The sequence below is a fragment of the Mustela erminea genome, chromosome 2, assembly GCF_009829155.1.
Source record: "Mustela erminea isolate mMusErm1 chromosome 2, mMusErm1.Pri, whole genome shotgun sequence".
Taxonomy (NCBI): domain Eukaryota; kingdom Metazoa; phylum Chordata; class Mammalia; order Carnivora; family Mustelidae; genus Mustela; species Mustela erminea.
The window spans coordinates 134,877,049-134,891,441 of NC_045615.1; the positions used below are offsets into that span (position 1 = coordinate 134,877,049).

The window sequence follows — 14,393 nt, forward strand, 5'->3', positions numbered from 1 at the left end:
ATAAGCTTCCTTAAACTCATCTGTAAATCGGAACTAATTCTTCTTCATCTTAGTTAGTGTTTGGATAAAATGAAAGCATATTAATTCTTTCTAAAAGTTAGGCATGAATTAATAATATTAATGATGATTGTCTTAAATTATTTCTGAAGTCTGAATGATATATACAAAAGTTAACCAAGAATTACTAATTAAACTACTGAATATTTGAGGGCAATAGCAGTTTCTCCTAAGAAAAAGCACAGTGTTAATCAGCAACAACCCCTGACACTCTTAATTCTACAATTTGCTTTTTCTGTGACCTGGCATTTGGGTAGAAGTCCTGACTGGGAGACTGAAACGGGGAAAACAAAGGGTAAGTAATTGGATAATGATAGTGCAGCTGGATATAGAGTATCTCCACATCCCAGTGTTTTCCTGATTCTCCAAGCTTGTCATCCCCACTCCTAATTTGCTTTCTTTACTTTTATTTTTTTTTCTGTTGTAGTAAACATAGTTAACATGAGATGTGCCCTCTTAACAGATCTTTAAGTGTACAATACAGTATTGGTAACTATATATAATTTCATACAACAAATCTCTAGAATGTATTTATCTTGCGTAACTGAAACTTTATTCCCATTGATTAGCAACTTCCTATTTCCCTCCCCCTCCCAGCCCCTGGAAACCACAATTCCACTCTCCGCTTCTATGATTTGACTATTTTAGCTACCACATGTCAGTGAAATCACTCAGTATTTGTCCTGTGACTGGCTTATTTCACTTAGCATAATGTCCTCAAGGTTCATCCATGTTGTTACACATTGCAGACTTCTTTCTTTTTGAAGACTAATATTCTGTTGTTATATAAACCATATTTTTTTAAATCCATTCACCCATTGATGGACCTTTGGTTGTTTCCATATCCTGGCTATTGTGTATAGTGCTACAGTGAATGTGGGAGCGCTAATAGGCTGTCAAGATCCTGATTTCAGTTATTTTGTGTAAATACTCAGTAGGATTTCCAGATCACGTGGTAGTTCAATTTTTAATTTTTTCAGGAATGTCATTACTATTTTCCATAGTGGATGCACCATTTTGCATTCTCACCAGGGCTCTGGGGTTCCGATTTCTCCATATCCTTGCTAATATTTTTTATACTTTGTTTTGTTTTTGATAAAACCCATACTAACTGGTGTGAGGTGAGGTATCACATTGTGGTTTTGATTTGCATGTCCCTAGATTATTGACAAGATCATCTTTTCATATGCTTGTTGGTCATTTGTATGTCTTTGGTTAAATAAATACTGGCTGATACTAGGGAACTGGTAACCTTAAAGAAGTGGTAGTAGCTAGCAATTGCTTGGTTTCTGGGGCCTTGTAGATTGATCCCAAAATACTCAGGATGGTTTTTCACCAGTGCTTTCTGCTCTTAATCACTTCCTAGTCTGCCCCAAGCCAGTGTCAGAAGTTTAAGACCTAAGATACTGGGGAGGAATCAAGATGGCGGAGAAGTAGCAGGCTGAGACTACTTCAGCTAGCCGGAGATCAGCTAGATAGCTTATCTAAAGATTGCAAACGCCTGAAAATCCATCAGCAGATCGAAGAGAAGAAGAACAGCAATTCCGGAAACAGAAAAACAACCACTTTCTGAAAGGTAGGACCGTAGGAGAAGTGAATCCAAAGCGACGGGAAGATAGACCCCGGGAGGAGGGGCCGGCCCCCGGCAAGCGGCGGAGCAACGGCACACAAAATCAGGACTTTTAAAAGTCTGTTCCGCTGAGGGACATCGCTCCAGAGGCTAAACCGGAGTGAAGCCCACGCGGGGTCAGCGTGGCCTCAGGTCCCGCAGGGTCACAGAAGGATCGGGAGTGTCTGAGTGTCGCAGAGCTTGCGGGTATTGGAACGGGAAAGCTGGCTACAGAGACAGAGCCGACAGTAAGCTCACAGCTCGGTGTAACCTTGATCCGGTCGCAGGCTCGGTGAGCTCGGAGCGTGGCCGGAGGTCAGGCAGACGGGAGTAACTGGGCGCTGTTCTCTGAGGGCACACTGAGGAGTGGGGCCCTGGGCTCTCGGCTCCTCCAGCCGGAGACCAGGAGGCCGCCATTTGTATTCCCGTCCTCCGGAACTCTACGGAAAGCGCTCAGGGAACAAAAGCTCCTGAAAGCAAACCCGAGCGGATTACTCACCCCGGCCCCTGCTAAGGGCGGTACAATTCCGCCTAGGGCAAAGACACTTGAGAATCACTACACCAGGCCCCTCCCCCAGAAGATCAACAAGAAATCCAGCCAAGACCAAGTTCACCTACCAAGGAGTGCGGTTTTAATACCAAGGAGAGCAGCAGAATTCCAGAGGAGGAGAAAGCAAAGCACGGAACTCATGGCTTTTTCCCTGTGATTTTTTTTTAGTCTTGCAGTTAATTTAATTTTTTTCTTTTTCATTTTTTGTTTTTTTTTTTTCTCGCCTTCTGGTAAAATTTTTTTTTTAACTTTTACCTTTTTCTTTTTTAACGTTTTTTAACCAGTTTATCTAATATATATATTTTTTCTTTTTTATATTTTTCTTACTTGTTTTCTTTTTTTTTTAAATTCTTTTCTTTTTTTTTTCTTTTTCTTTTTTCCTTTTTTTTCTTTCTTCCTTTTTGAACCTCTTTTTATCCCCTTTCTCCCCCCTCACGATTTGGGATCTCTTCTAATTTGGTTAAAGCATATTTTCCTGGGGTTGTTGCCACCCTTTTAGTATTTTACTTGCCCCTTCATATACTCTTATCTGGACAAAATGACAAGAAGGAAAAATTCAACACAAAAAAAAGAACAAGAGGCAGTACCGAAGGCTAGGGACCTAATCAATACAGACATTGGTAATATGTCAGATCTAGAGTTCAGAATGACAATTCTCAAGGTTCTAGCCAGGCTCGAAAAAGGCATGGAAGATATTAGAGAAACCCTCTCGGGAGATATAAAAGCCCTTTCTGGTGAAATAAAAGAACTAAAATCTAAACAAGTTGAAATCAAAAAAGCTATTAATGAGGTGCAATCAAAAATGGAGGCTCACACTGCTAGGATAAATGAGGCAGAAGAAAGAATTAGTGATATAGAAGACCAAATGACAGAGAATAAAGAAGCTGAGCAAAAGAGGGACAAACAGCTACTGGACCACGAGGGGAGAATTTGAGAGATAAGTGACACCATAAAACGAAACAACATTAGAATAATTGGGATTCCAGAAGAAGAAGAAAGAGAGAGGGGAGCAGAAGGTATACTGGAGAGAATTATTGGGGAGAATTTCCCCAATATGGCAAAGGGAACGAGCATCAAAATTCAGGAGGTTCAGAGAATGCCCCTCAAAATCAATAAGAATAGGCCCACACCCCATCACCTAATAGTAAAATTTACAAGTCTCAGTGACAAAGAGAAAATCCTGAAAGCAGCCCGGGAAAAGAAGTCTGTAACATACAATGGTAAAAATATTAGATTGGCAGCTGACTTATCCACAGAGACCTGGCAGGCCAGAAAGAGCTGGCATGATATTTTCAGAGCACTAAACGAGAAAAACATGCAGCCAAGAATACTATATCCAGCTAGGCTATCATTGAAAATAGAAGGAGAGATTAAAAGCTTCCAGGACAAACAAAAACTGAAAGAATTTGCAAACACCAAACCAGCTCTACAGGAAATATTGAAAGGGGTCCTCTAAGCAAAGAGAGAGCCTACAAGTGGTAGATCAGAAAGGAACAGAGACCATTTACAGTAACAGTCACCTTACAGGCAATACAATGGCACTAAATTCATATCTCTCAATAGTCACCCTGAATGTTAATGGGCTAAATGCCCCTGTCAAAAGACACAGGCTATCAGAATGGATAAAAAAACAAAACCCATCTATATGTTGCCTCCAAGAAACTCATTTTAAGCCCGAAGACACCTCCAGATTTAAAGTGAGGGGGTGGAAAAGAATTTACCATGCTAATGGACATCAGAAGAAAGCAGGAGTGGCAATCCTTATATCAGATCAATTAGATTTTAAGCCAAAGACTATAATAAGAGATGAGGAAGGAGACTATATCATACTCAAAGGGTCTGTCCAACAAGAAGATCTAACAATTTTAAATATCTATGCCCCCAACGTGGGAGCAGCCAACTATATAAACCAATTAATAACAAAATCAAAGAAACACATCAACAATAATACAATAATAGTAGGGGACTTTAACACTCCCCTCACTGAAATGGACAGATCATCCAAGCAAAAGATCAGCAAGGAAATAAAGGCCTTAAACGACACACTGGACCTGATGGACATCACAGATATATTTAGAACATTTCATCCCAAAGCAACAGAATACACATTCTTCTCTAGTGCACATGGAACATTCTCCAGAATAGATCACATCCTCGGTCCTAAAGCAGGACTCAACCGGTATCAAAAGATTGGGATCATTCCCTGCATATTTTCAGACCACAATGCTCTAAAGCTAGAACTCAACCACAAAAGGAAGTTTGAAAAGAACCCAAATACATGGAGACTAAACAGCATCCTTCTAAAGAATGAATGGGTCAACCGGGAAATTAAAGAAGAATTGAAAAAAATCATGGAAACAAAAGATAATGAAAATACAACGGTTCAAAATCTGTGGGACACAACAAAGGCAGTCCTGAGAGGAAAATATATAGCGGTACAAGCCTTTCTCAAGAAACAAGAAAGGTCTCAGGTACACAACCTAACCCTACACCTAAAGGAGCTGGAGAAAGAACAAGAAAGAAACCCTAAGCCCAACAGGAGAAGAGAAATCATAAAGATCAGAGCAGAAATCAATGAAATAGAAACCAAAAAAACAATAGAACAAATCAACAAAACTAGGAGCTGGTTCTTTGAAAGAATTAATAAAATTGATAAACCCCTGGCCCGACTTATCAAAAAGAAAAGAGAAAGGACCCAAATAAATAAAATCATGAATGAAAGAGGAGAGATCACAACTAACACCAAAGAAATACAAACTATTATAAGAACATACTATGAGCAACTCTATACCAATAAATTTGACAATCTGGAAGAAATGGATGCATTCCTAAAAACATATAAACTACCACAACTGAACCAGGCAGAAATAGAAAGCCTGAACAGACCCATAACCAGTAAGGAGATTGAAACAGTCATTAAAAATCTCCAAACAAACAAAAGCCCAGGGCCAGACGGCTTCCCGGGGGAATTCTACCAAACATTTAAAGAAGAACTAATTCCTAATCTCCTGAAACTGTTCCAAAAAATAGAAATGGAAGGAAAACTTCCAAACTCATTTTATGAGGCCAGCATCACCTTGATCCCAAAACCAGACAAGAATCCCATCAAAAAAGAGAGCTATAGACTAATATCCTTGATGAACATAGATGCGAAAATACTCAACAAAATACTAGCCAATAGGATTCAACAGTACATTAAAAGGATTATTCACCACGACCAAGTGGGATTTATTCCAGGGCTGCAAGGTTGGTTCAACATCCGCAAATCAGTCAATGTGATACAACACATCAATAAAAGAAAGAACAAGAACTATATGATACTCTCAATAGATGCTGAAAAAGCATTTGACAAAGTACAGCATCCCTTCCTGATCAAAACTCTTCAAAGTGTAGGGATAGAGGGCACATACCTCAATATCATCAAAGCCATCTATGAAAAACCCACCGCAAATATCATTCTCAATGGAGAAAAACTGAAAGCTTTTCCGCTAAGGTCAGGAACACGGCAGGGATGTCCATTATCACCACTGCTATTCAACATAGTACTAGAGGTCCTAGTCTCAGCAATCAGACAACAAAAGGAAATTAAAGGCATCCAAATCGGCAAAGAAGAAGTCAAATTATCACTCTTTGCAGATGATATGATACTATATGTGGAAAACCCAAAAGACTCCACTCCAAAACTGCTAGAACTTATACAGGAATTCAGTAAAGTGTCAGGATATAAAATCAATGCACAGAAATCAGTTGCATTTCTCTACACCAACAGCAAGACAGAAGAAAGAGAAATTAAGGAGTCAATCCCATTTACAATTGCACCCAAAACCATAAGATACCTAGGAATAAACCTAACCAAAGAGGCACAGAATCTATACTCAGAAAACTATTAAGTACTCATGAAAGAAATTGAGGAAGACACAAAGAAATGGAAAAATGTTCCATGCTCCTGGATTGGAAGAATAAATATTGTGAAAATGTCTATGCTACCTAAAGCAATCTACACATTTAATGCAATTCCTATCAAAGTACCATCCATCTTTTTCAAAGAAATGGAACAAATAATTCTAAAATTTATATGGAACCAGAAAAGACCTCAAATAGCCAAAGGGATATTGAAAAAGAAAACCAACATTGGTGGCATCACAATTCCAGACTCTAAGCTCTATTACAAAGCTGTCATCATCAAGACAGCATGGTACTGGCACAAAAACAGACACATAGATCAATGGAACAGAATAGAGAGCCCAGAAATAGACCCTCAACTCTATGGTCAACTAATCTTCGACAAAGCAGGAAAGAATGTCCAATGGAAAAGAGACAGCCTCTTCAATAAATGGTGTTGGGAAAATTGGACAGTCACATGCAGAAAAATGAAATTGGACCATTTCCTTACACCACACACAAAAATAGACTCAAAATGGATGAAGGACCTCAATGTGCAAAAGGAATCCATCAAAATCCTTGAGGAGAACACAGGCAGCAACCTCTTCGACCTCAGCCACAGCAACATCTTCCTAGGAACAACGCCAAAGGCAAGGGAAGCAAGGGCAAAAATGAACTATTGGGATTACATCAAGATCAAAAGCCTTTGCACAGCAAAGGAAACAGTTAACAAAATCAAAAGACAACTGACAGAATGGGAGAAGATATTTGCAAATGACATATCAGATAAAGGACTAGTGTCCAGAATCTATAAAGAACTTAGCAAACTCAACACCCAAAGAACAAATAATCCAATCAAGAAATGGGCAGAGGACATGAACAGACATTTCTGCAAAGAAGACATCCAGATGGCCAACAGACACATGAAAAAGTGTTCCATATTACTCGGCATCAGGGAAATACAAATCAAAACCACAATGAGATATCACCTCACACCAGTCAGAATGGCTAAAATCAACAAGTCAGGAAATGACAGATGCTGGCGAGGATGCGGAGAAAGGGGAACCCTCCTACACTGTTGGTGGGAATGCAAGCTGGTGCAGCCACTCTGGAAAACAGCATGGAGGTTCCTCAAAATGTTGAAAATAGAACTGCCCTATGACCCGGCAATTGCACTATTGGGCATTTACCCTAAAGATACAAACGTAGTGATCCAAAGGGGCACGTGCACTCGAATGTTTATAGCAGCAATGTCCACAATAGCCAAACTATGGAAAGAACCTAGATGTCCATCAACAGATGAATGGATCAAGAAGATGTGGTATATATACACAATGGAATACTATGCAGCCATCAAAAGAACTGAAATCTTGCCATTTGCGACAACATGGATGGAACTAGAGCGTATCATGCTTAGCGAAATAAGTCAAGCAGAGAAAGACAACTATCATATGATCTCCCTGATATGAGCAAGTGGTGATGCAACATGGGGGCTTAAGTGGGTAGGAGAAGAATCAATGAAACAAGATGGGATTGGGAGGGAGACAAACCATAAGTGACTCTTAATCTCACAAAACAAACTGAGGGTTGCTGGGGGGAGGGGGTTTGGGAGAAGGGGTGGGATTATGGACATTGGGGAGGGTGTGTGCTTTGGTGAGTGCTGTGAAGTGTGTAAACCTGGTGATTCACAGACCTGTACCCCTGGGGATAAAAATATATGTTTATAAAAAATAAAAAATTAAAAAAAAAAGACCTAAGATACTTATTTAAGCATATGTGTTAGTCCTATTTAATTGTGGCTAACTTTATCCAAATTTGAGTTTATATGGAATTTATATGTATGCATGTCTGCATATATTTGGTATCTTTTTTTAAATGCTTTAATTTCTAGAAAAATTGTATGTCCAAAATAATGATTCTCTAATTCTATATTTGACTGTTTTATAAATATTTTTTTAAAGATTTTATTTATTTATTTGAGAGAGAGAGTGCATGAGAAGAGGGAGGGTTAGAGGGAGAAGCAGTCTCAATTAGGAGCAGGGAGCCCGATGCGGGACTCGATCCTAGGACTCCAGGATCATGATCCAAGCCGAAGGCAGTTGCTTAACCAACTGAGCCACTTTGGATCCCCTTGACTGTTTTAAAACTTAATACACTTTTTTTTTTCTCAGTGTTATAGAACTGCTACACTGTACTTAGTATGCACTTAACACAAAAAAATGTCCATAATAGCAAAGTGATATCTTTTTAATTATACCTTTAATGTGTGTATACCCATTTCCGATTGACAAAAGCAAAAAAAATAAAATCAAGAAGTTCATATTCTAGAAAACTCTTTTCCTATCAAGATATGTTATCTTGATGCTAATGATGTTAAATTACAAGGTGCTTTTTTTTTTTTTTTGGTCTTAGCTGGAGATCTTTCCCACTGCAATTCTGAATAAACTATTTACAGAATAGTTAAAGATAAGGACACTAGCTATGAGGTTATTTTAATTGTCTGTTCATAAGGTAACAAAGAAGACCTTATTTAATGTACTAGCTAAGAGAATGGAAAACAAGGACTAATGATAGTAACTGACATTTATTGAGCCTTTACAATGTGCTGGGCACTGTTTTTTAAAGTGGTTTCTTAAATTTATTCTGCTGTGGACTTTATTCTAGGTATTCCTGTCAACAACTTAAAGACACTAGAGTTTACCGAGGTTAAATAATTTGACATCTAATTAGTGACAGAGTTAGAATTTTAATCCAGGCATTTGAGAGTCCAAATGCCTATAAAACTATAAAAACTCTTAAAAACCAGAATCATGTGTGGTTGTAAATTGCTTAGTTATTTAGAGGTGTATACTATTTTCAATAGACACAGAGTAGCTCTCAAAACAATAATTAAGAATTAACCTTTCCTGTGGTCCTCACTGTCCAATGCTTCAAAATACCTACCTACTAATCCCAAGAAGCAAAATGAACTGTCCCATTAACTACAGGATGATTTTTTTTTTTTTTTTTTTTTTTTTTTTTGGTCAGTGATGTTCTCAATTCTAGTGACTTGGTTAGAGTATGGGTGCTGAATCTAGAGTTCATGAATTTGAACAGTTCTACCATTTGTAAGCTCAGGGCTGAGACTTGATTGATACACATTGTGATGATTTTCTGTCTGTTCTAATTTTATTTCCTATTTTGCTACTATATATTTGTAATATTACCTCTTACCACCTGTATGACCTTGGTAAGTTACTTAACTTTGTGCCTTAATTAACTCAACTGAGGGATAAAATTAATATCTACTCTTTAGGCTGTTGTGAGAAATAAATTTATAAATATCTGTACAGTGTTTAGGAAGTTCCTATCACAGGAGCACCTGGGAGGTGCAGTCGGTTGAGCATATAACTCTTGGTTTCAGCTCAGGTCATGATCTCAGGTTTGTGAATAGAGACCCATGAGGGGCTCCACACCTGGTGCAGAGTCTTCTTTAGATTATCTCTCCCTCTCCCTCAGCCTTTCCCACTCACTCTCTCTCTCTCTTTCTCTAAAATAAATTTAAGGAAAAAAATAAAAAGTTCCTTTCATAGAGTGCTTAATACATGCTATGTATGGTTACTTTTTATCTTCCCCTGGGTCCTTCTGATTTATAATTCTTCTTCTTACTTTATTTGTGTTCTTCCTGAAATTATGCTCTTACAGAATGTAAATGTAAGGAAAAATGTGGAAAGAGAAGCAAAAGTAAAGATAAGGACACTAGCTATGAGGTTATTTTAATTGTCTGTTCATAAGGTAACAAAGAAGACCTTATTTAATGTACTAGCTAAGAGAATGGAAAACAAGGACTAATGATAGTAACTGACATTTATTGAGCCTTTACAGTGTGCTGGGCACTGTTTTTTAAAGTGGTTTCTTAAATTTATTCTGCTGTGGACTTTATTTTAGATATTCCTGTCAACAACTTAAAGACACTAGAGTTTACCGAGGTTAAATAATTTGACATCTAATTAGTGACAGAGTTAGAATTTTAATCCAGGCATTTGAGAGTCCAAAACATATACCTTTAACTACAATATATTGTTTTTCTCCAGGGAAAATATGTATTCAGGCATTGCACCTGAAGGAACCAAGAGAGTCTGGTAGATATGACTTGAGTTGTTTGAAAAAACCATCAGAAGATTGTATTTTAATTTTTTGGCATATTGTTTCAGTAGCCAGAATGAAGGCTTTCATCAGAAGCAGCTTCATTTTTGATCTCTGAAGGCAATAGGGGTCTTATCAACAACAGAACACCTGACAGTAATAAAGGAGGACTCATTAGCCTTATCTCTGTAGACAGGCTCAACCAATAGCTACCTGGAGTTGCCCCCTATTATTTTATCTGGGCACTAGATGGTAAATGGTAAAGCTGTCCTTCAAAAATAACTCTTTCTCATAACTCTTTTTCATCCTTGTTGCTCCTTGGTCACTAGTATATGAGGAAATTAAATAAACCTGCCTACCTTTGCTCTGAAGGAGAAGCAATGACAGATCTTTTATAAATGATCCCCTTCATTGCACAAAAGAAATGTCACTCCTTAACATAATTTACAGCAACTCTTACTTTTTATTTCCCTGAATTTGCACATTAGTTAAATCAATCATGGAATCCACATACCACAGGCTGATGATAAACTTGAGTTTTGGTTGATCTAATTTTTCTTGATTATAAATATTGGAAAGGGAATGAGTTTGGGAAATAAATATCTCTAAATAGATTTCTATTTTATAGGCATCACATACTCAAAGGTTTAAGAGGAAAACCAAAAACATAGTTATACCTGCAAGCACAAACATTACACATATATTAAAAATTACAGATGTTCATATATACAGTTTTGTCAAATTGAATTTGTGAGTTTTGGATAAATTCAATAATCTGTGACATTTCATAAAGCATCAGGGTCTTAGAAAGAAATTTTCTTCCTAATTATCAACTCCTTTTTATATAATACATGTTTCTTTTTTCTCGTAGATTTTGAAAATTTCTCCCCATGCTAAATATAAAAAAAAGACTTACTTTTAGAAGTATCCATATTTCAGTCATGTCTGATAAATAAATGATACCTTTATAAAATTTATTCCATCAGTATGTATTAAAGGGACAACTGTGTACACTTTTCCAGTCACTATAAAGAAAACAATGAGGAAAACAAAGTCCCTCTGCGTTTGGATGTTACATTCTAGTGAAGAAAGATAGTCAATAAACAAGCAAACAAGCAATATTTTGTGGTGATAAGGGCTATGACAGTGAAGTCAACAAGTGTGATAGCTATCAGGGTGCTATTAAATGTCAGGGATCTGTGGTTAAGAACGTCTTCCCTGAGAAAGTTCTTCACCTATCCATAAATGAACAAGTCTTGTTGTCTCAGACATCACTCTTTTCACAAGAACTTTCATAAAAGAGGCAACAGAAGGTAAACCAATACCTACCCACGTTTACCTAGGTAATGCAGAGTCCTGTTTTTTTTTAGGCTTGAGCCCTAAGTGGCTTATTTTACCCAAGACTAAAAGATTTCATAGAACTTATCATTCCAGTTAAAAACCCAAACCAATTACTGTCAAAAGAAGCAGAAACAGAGGGAAAAGGAAGAATAAACCTGCAGTGAAAATCACATAGCTCAGGATTTTTTGGTAAGGGATAGTGGTTTCCCACGGTTGCAGGAGAAAGAAAGTGTAAAATGGATGGAAAGTATCAGAGGGCAACTACCTCGGTGCTTTTGTGCTTCTTCTATTTCAGCCGCATTGGAGTATTTATTTAATAATCACTTTGATCTTTAATTTCATTTAAAATATCTATCTCTAGAAAATAGTTCCCAAGTAGTGTCCTCAAAGGTGATTACATACGCATTTCTGAAATGTTGGAGTAATAACCTCTGAAAATGCACACCTCCATAAGATCAATGAGCACAATGGTAAAAATTCTCCAAATCAACCATTTCAGAACTCTCTCTAGAAATTATGCAACAACGTGTAATGATCTGAAGAAACATTTATTTATTTATTTTTTAATGGCCGGATTTTGGTATGAATGGTAAGCTTTGTAGCATTTCAATTTGCTCCGTTGCCAATCCCCTTCTCCCCAGATCCACAGAGGCCTTAAAAACAGCAATATCACAACCACAGTATCTGTGAAAACCAGTCTAGTGCTACTGCAGGAGGCAGACAATTTTTGAGCTCCCCAAAAGTCCCATTCCCAGAAATTTGTCATTATTTGACTTGTCTGGCAGCACTCTGGGAAAACATTCATAGGACTTGTCTTTTTTTTTTTTTTTAAGATTTTTATTCATTTGACAGATGAGAAGTAGTCAGAGAGGCAGGCAGAGAGAGAGAGAGGGGAAGAAGCAGGCTCCCCGCTGAGCAGAGAGCCCAATGAGGGGCTCGATCCCAGGACCCTGAAACCATGACCTGAGCCGAAGGCAGAGGCTTTAACCCACTGAGCCACCCAGGCGCCCCATAGGACTTGTCTTTATTTGACCTAATGCAACACTCATTTGAGAAAAGCTCTATCCTCAGGAGGGTGTATAAAAAAACAATTGGTGATATTATTTAACATTGCAGTCATGTAAACTGTGATACTAGTTGGTTTTAACAATGGACTGGCAAAAAAAAATCTCAAAAGAAAAAAGAACTGGGGAATTAGATGCACATAGGAAGTTTTAAAGAATTTTCACATATTTCTGAGGGATCTAGTAGGTTGTTCTCATACACAGAGCTGTGTGCATACTAAAGGAATGTCTGATTTGGCCCAAATCTCTTATCTCTGGCTCACCTTAAAACTCTGTACAGGCAGGAAATAAGTAATAAGCAAATTTATAAATTACTGAAAGGTTGAAGACTTGCCCTAAGAACAAAGACTGAGAGATTTACTGGTTTAAGACTTAGAAGAAATCTCTGTCAATCATTAGCAGACTATTAAGTAAACCAAGCAGAGACCGCATATGACAAAGAGTACATACTTTACAGAACTAGCCTAGGAAAGCCACTAAACAAACAAAAAGCAATAACAGCAGGAGCAACAACAACAACAACAACAAGCAGCAATAACAGCAAACCCTGGACAGGAAGAGGAACATGATTTCCAGAGTAGCCACATCATATTAATTAAAATATCCAGTTTTCAAGAAAATTTACAAAGCTGCACAATGAAACAGGAAATGTTGGCCAATCCAAAGGAATAAAACAGAAAAACAGTCTATGTAAACTCTCCCTGAGTTAGCCCAAATGTTGGACTTCCTAGAAGAGTTTTTAAATCAGCTGTTACAAATGTTTAAAAAAAAAATTGAAAGGGAATCATGTCTAAAAAATTAAAGGATAGTCTGAGGAAAATGTATCACTAAATAGAGATATCAAAAAAGGGATAGGCATTTTAAAAGAACAAATAGAAATTCTGAAGTTGAAAAATATAAACACAGAAGTGAAATTCTCTCTAGAAGAGGGCAAAGTCAGTTTGAGCAAGTAGTAGAATCATCCAACTTGTGGATAAATCAATTGAGATTATCCAGGCTGAAGATCAAAATGAAAAGAAGAAGAAGAAGAAGAAGAAGAAGAAGAAGAAGAAGAAAAATGAAGAGCATTTTGGAGACCTCTGGAATACCATCTGGTATACCAACATGTCAAGGACCAGCCTTGACTGAACAGAGAAATATGAGTTTGGGGGAGGGAATGAGTAAGAAAGAAACACAAAGAATGGATCAGGAGGGTCACAGCCAATGCTGAGAGACCATTTATTGCTTTACAGCAGTTTTATATGATTCAAGCACAATACAGTTGCATGGGAGTCACCTTGATCAATGCATAGATAATTCAATAGAACAATCAATAGTACAATCTACTGGTAAATAATAGTTTTCTCATTCAGCACTGTTACACTGCATTGGGTCAGATCAACTAGCTTAGGGGTAAATCTATTTTTCTGTGCCTACTTCCTACTATGTGGTTTATGCGCTTCTGCAAGCTGTGGTTATGACAGTGCTTTAGAGCTGAACGGTGGTAGGTAGGGCTGGTCTCTGACCTGGCCCTAAGACCACAAGGAGCATGTCAGCTCGCTGTCTGGTCACCACACCAGCATATATATTATGGTTGTCCCACAAGGAAAGGAGAGAGAGAAAAATGAGTGGAAAGAATATTTGACGAAATAATGACTGAAATTTCCAAAACTTGATGAAAAACACTTAGTCTCTATGTCTAAGTAGATCAATCAAAGTAGATCGTCAGAGAAATACACACCAGATTATAATCAAACTTGAAAGTCAAAACCAAAGAGAGAATCTT

At 37.6% G+C, this 14,393-nt stretch overlaps 1 long non-coding RNA gene across 1 annotated transcript in view; it reads left to right on the forward strand.

The window, feature by feature from the left end:
- Positions 1-306: 306 nt before the first annotated feature.
- LOC116583951 overlaps positions 307-14,393 on the forward strand; it is a 50,453-nt gene continuing 36,366 nt past the window's right edge. Inside the window, exon 1 of the long non-coding RNA XR_004282976.1 lies at positions 307-352. This is a non-coding gene — a long non-coding RNA (uncharacterized LOC116583951). The remainder of the gene's footprint in view (positions 353-14,393) is intronic.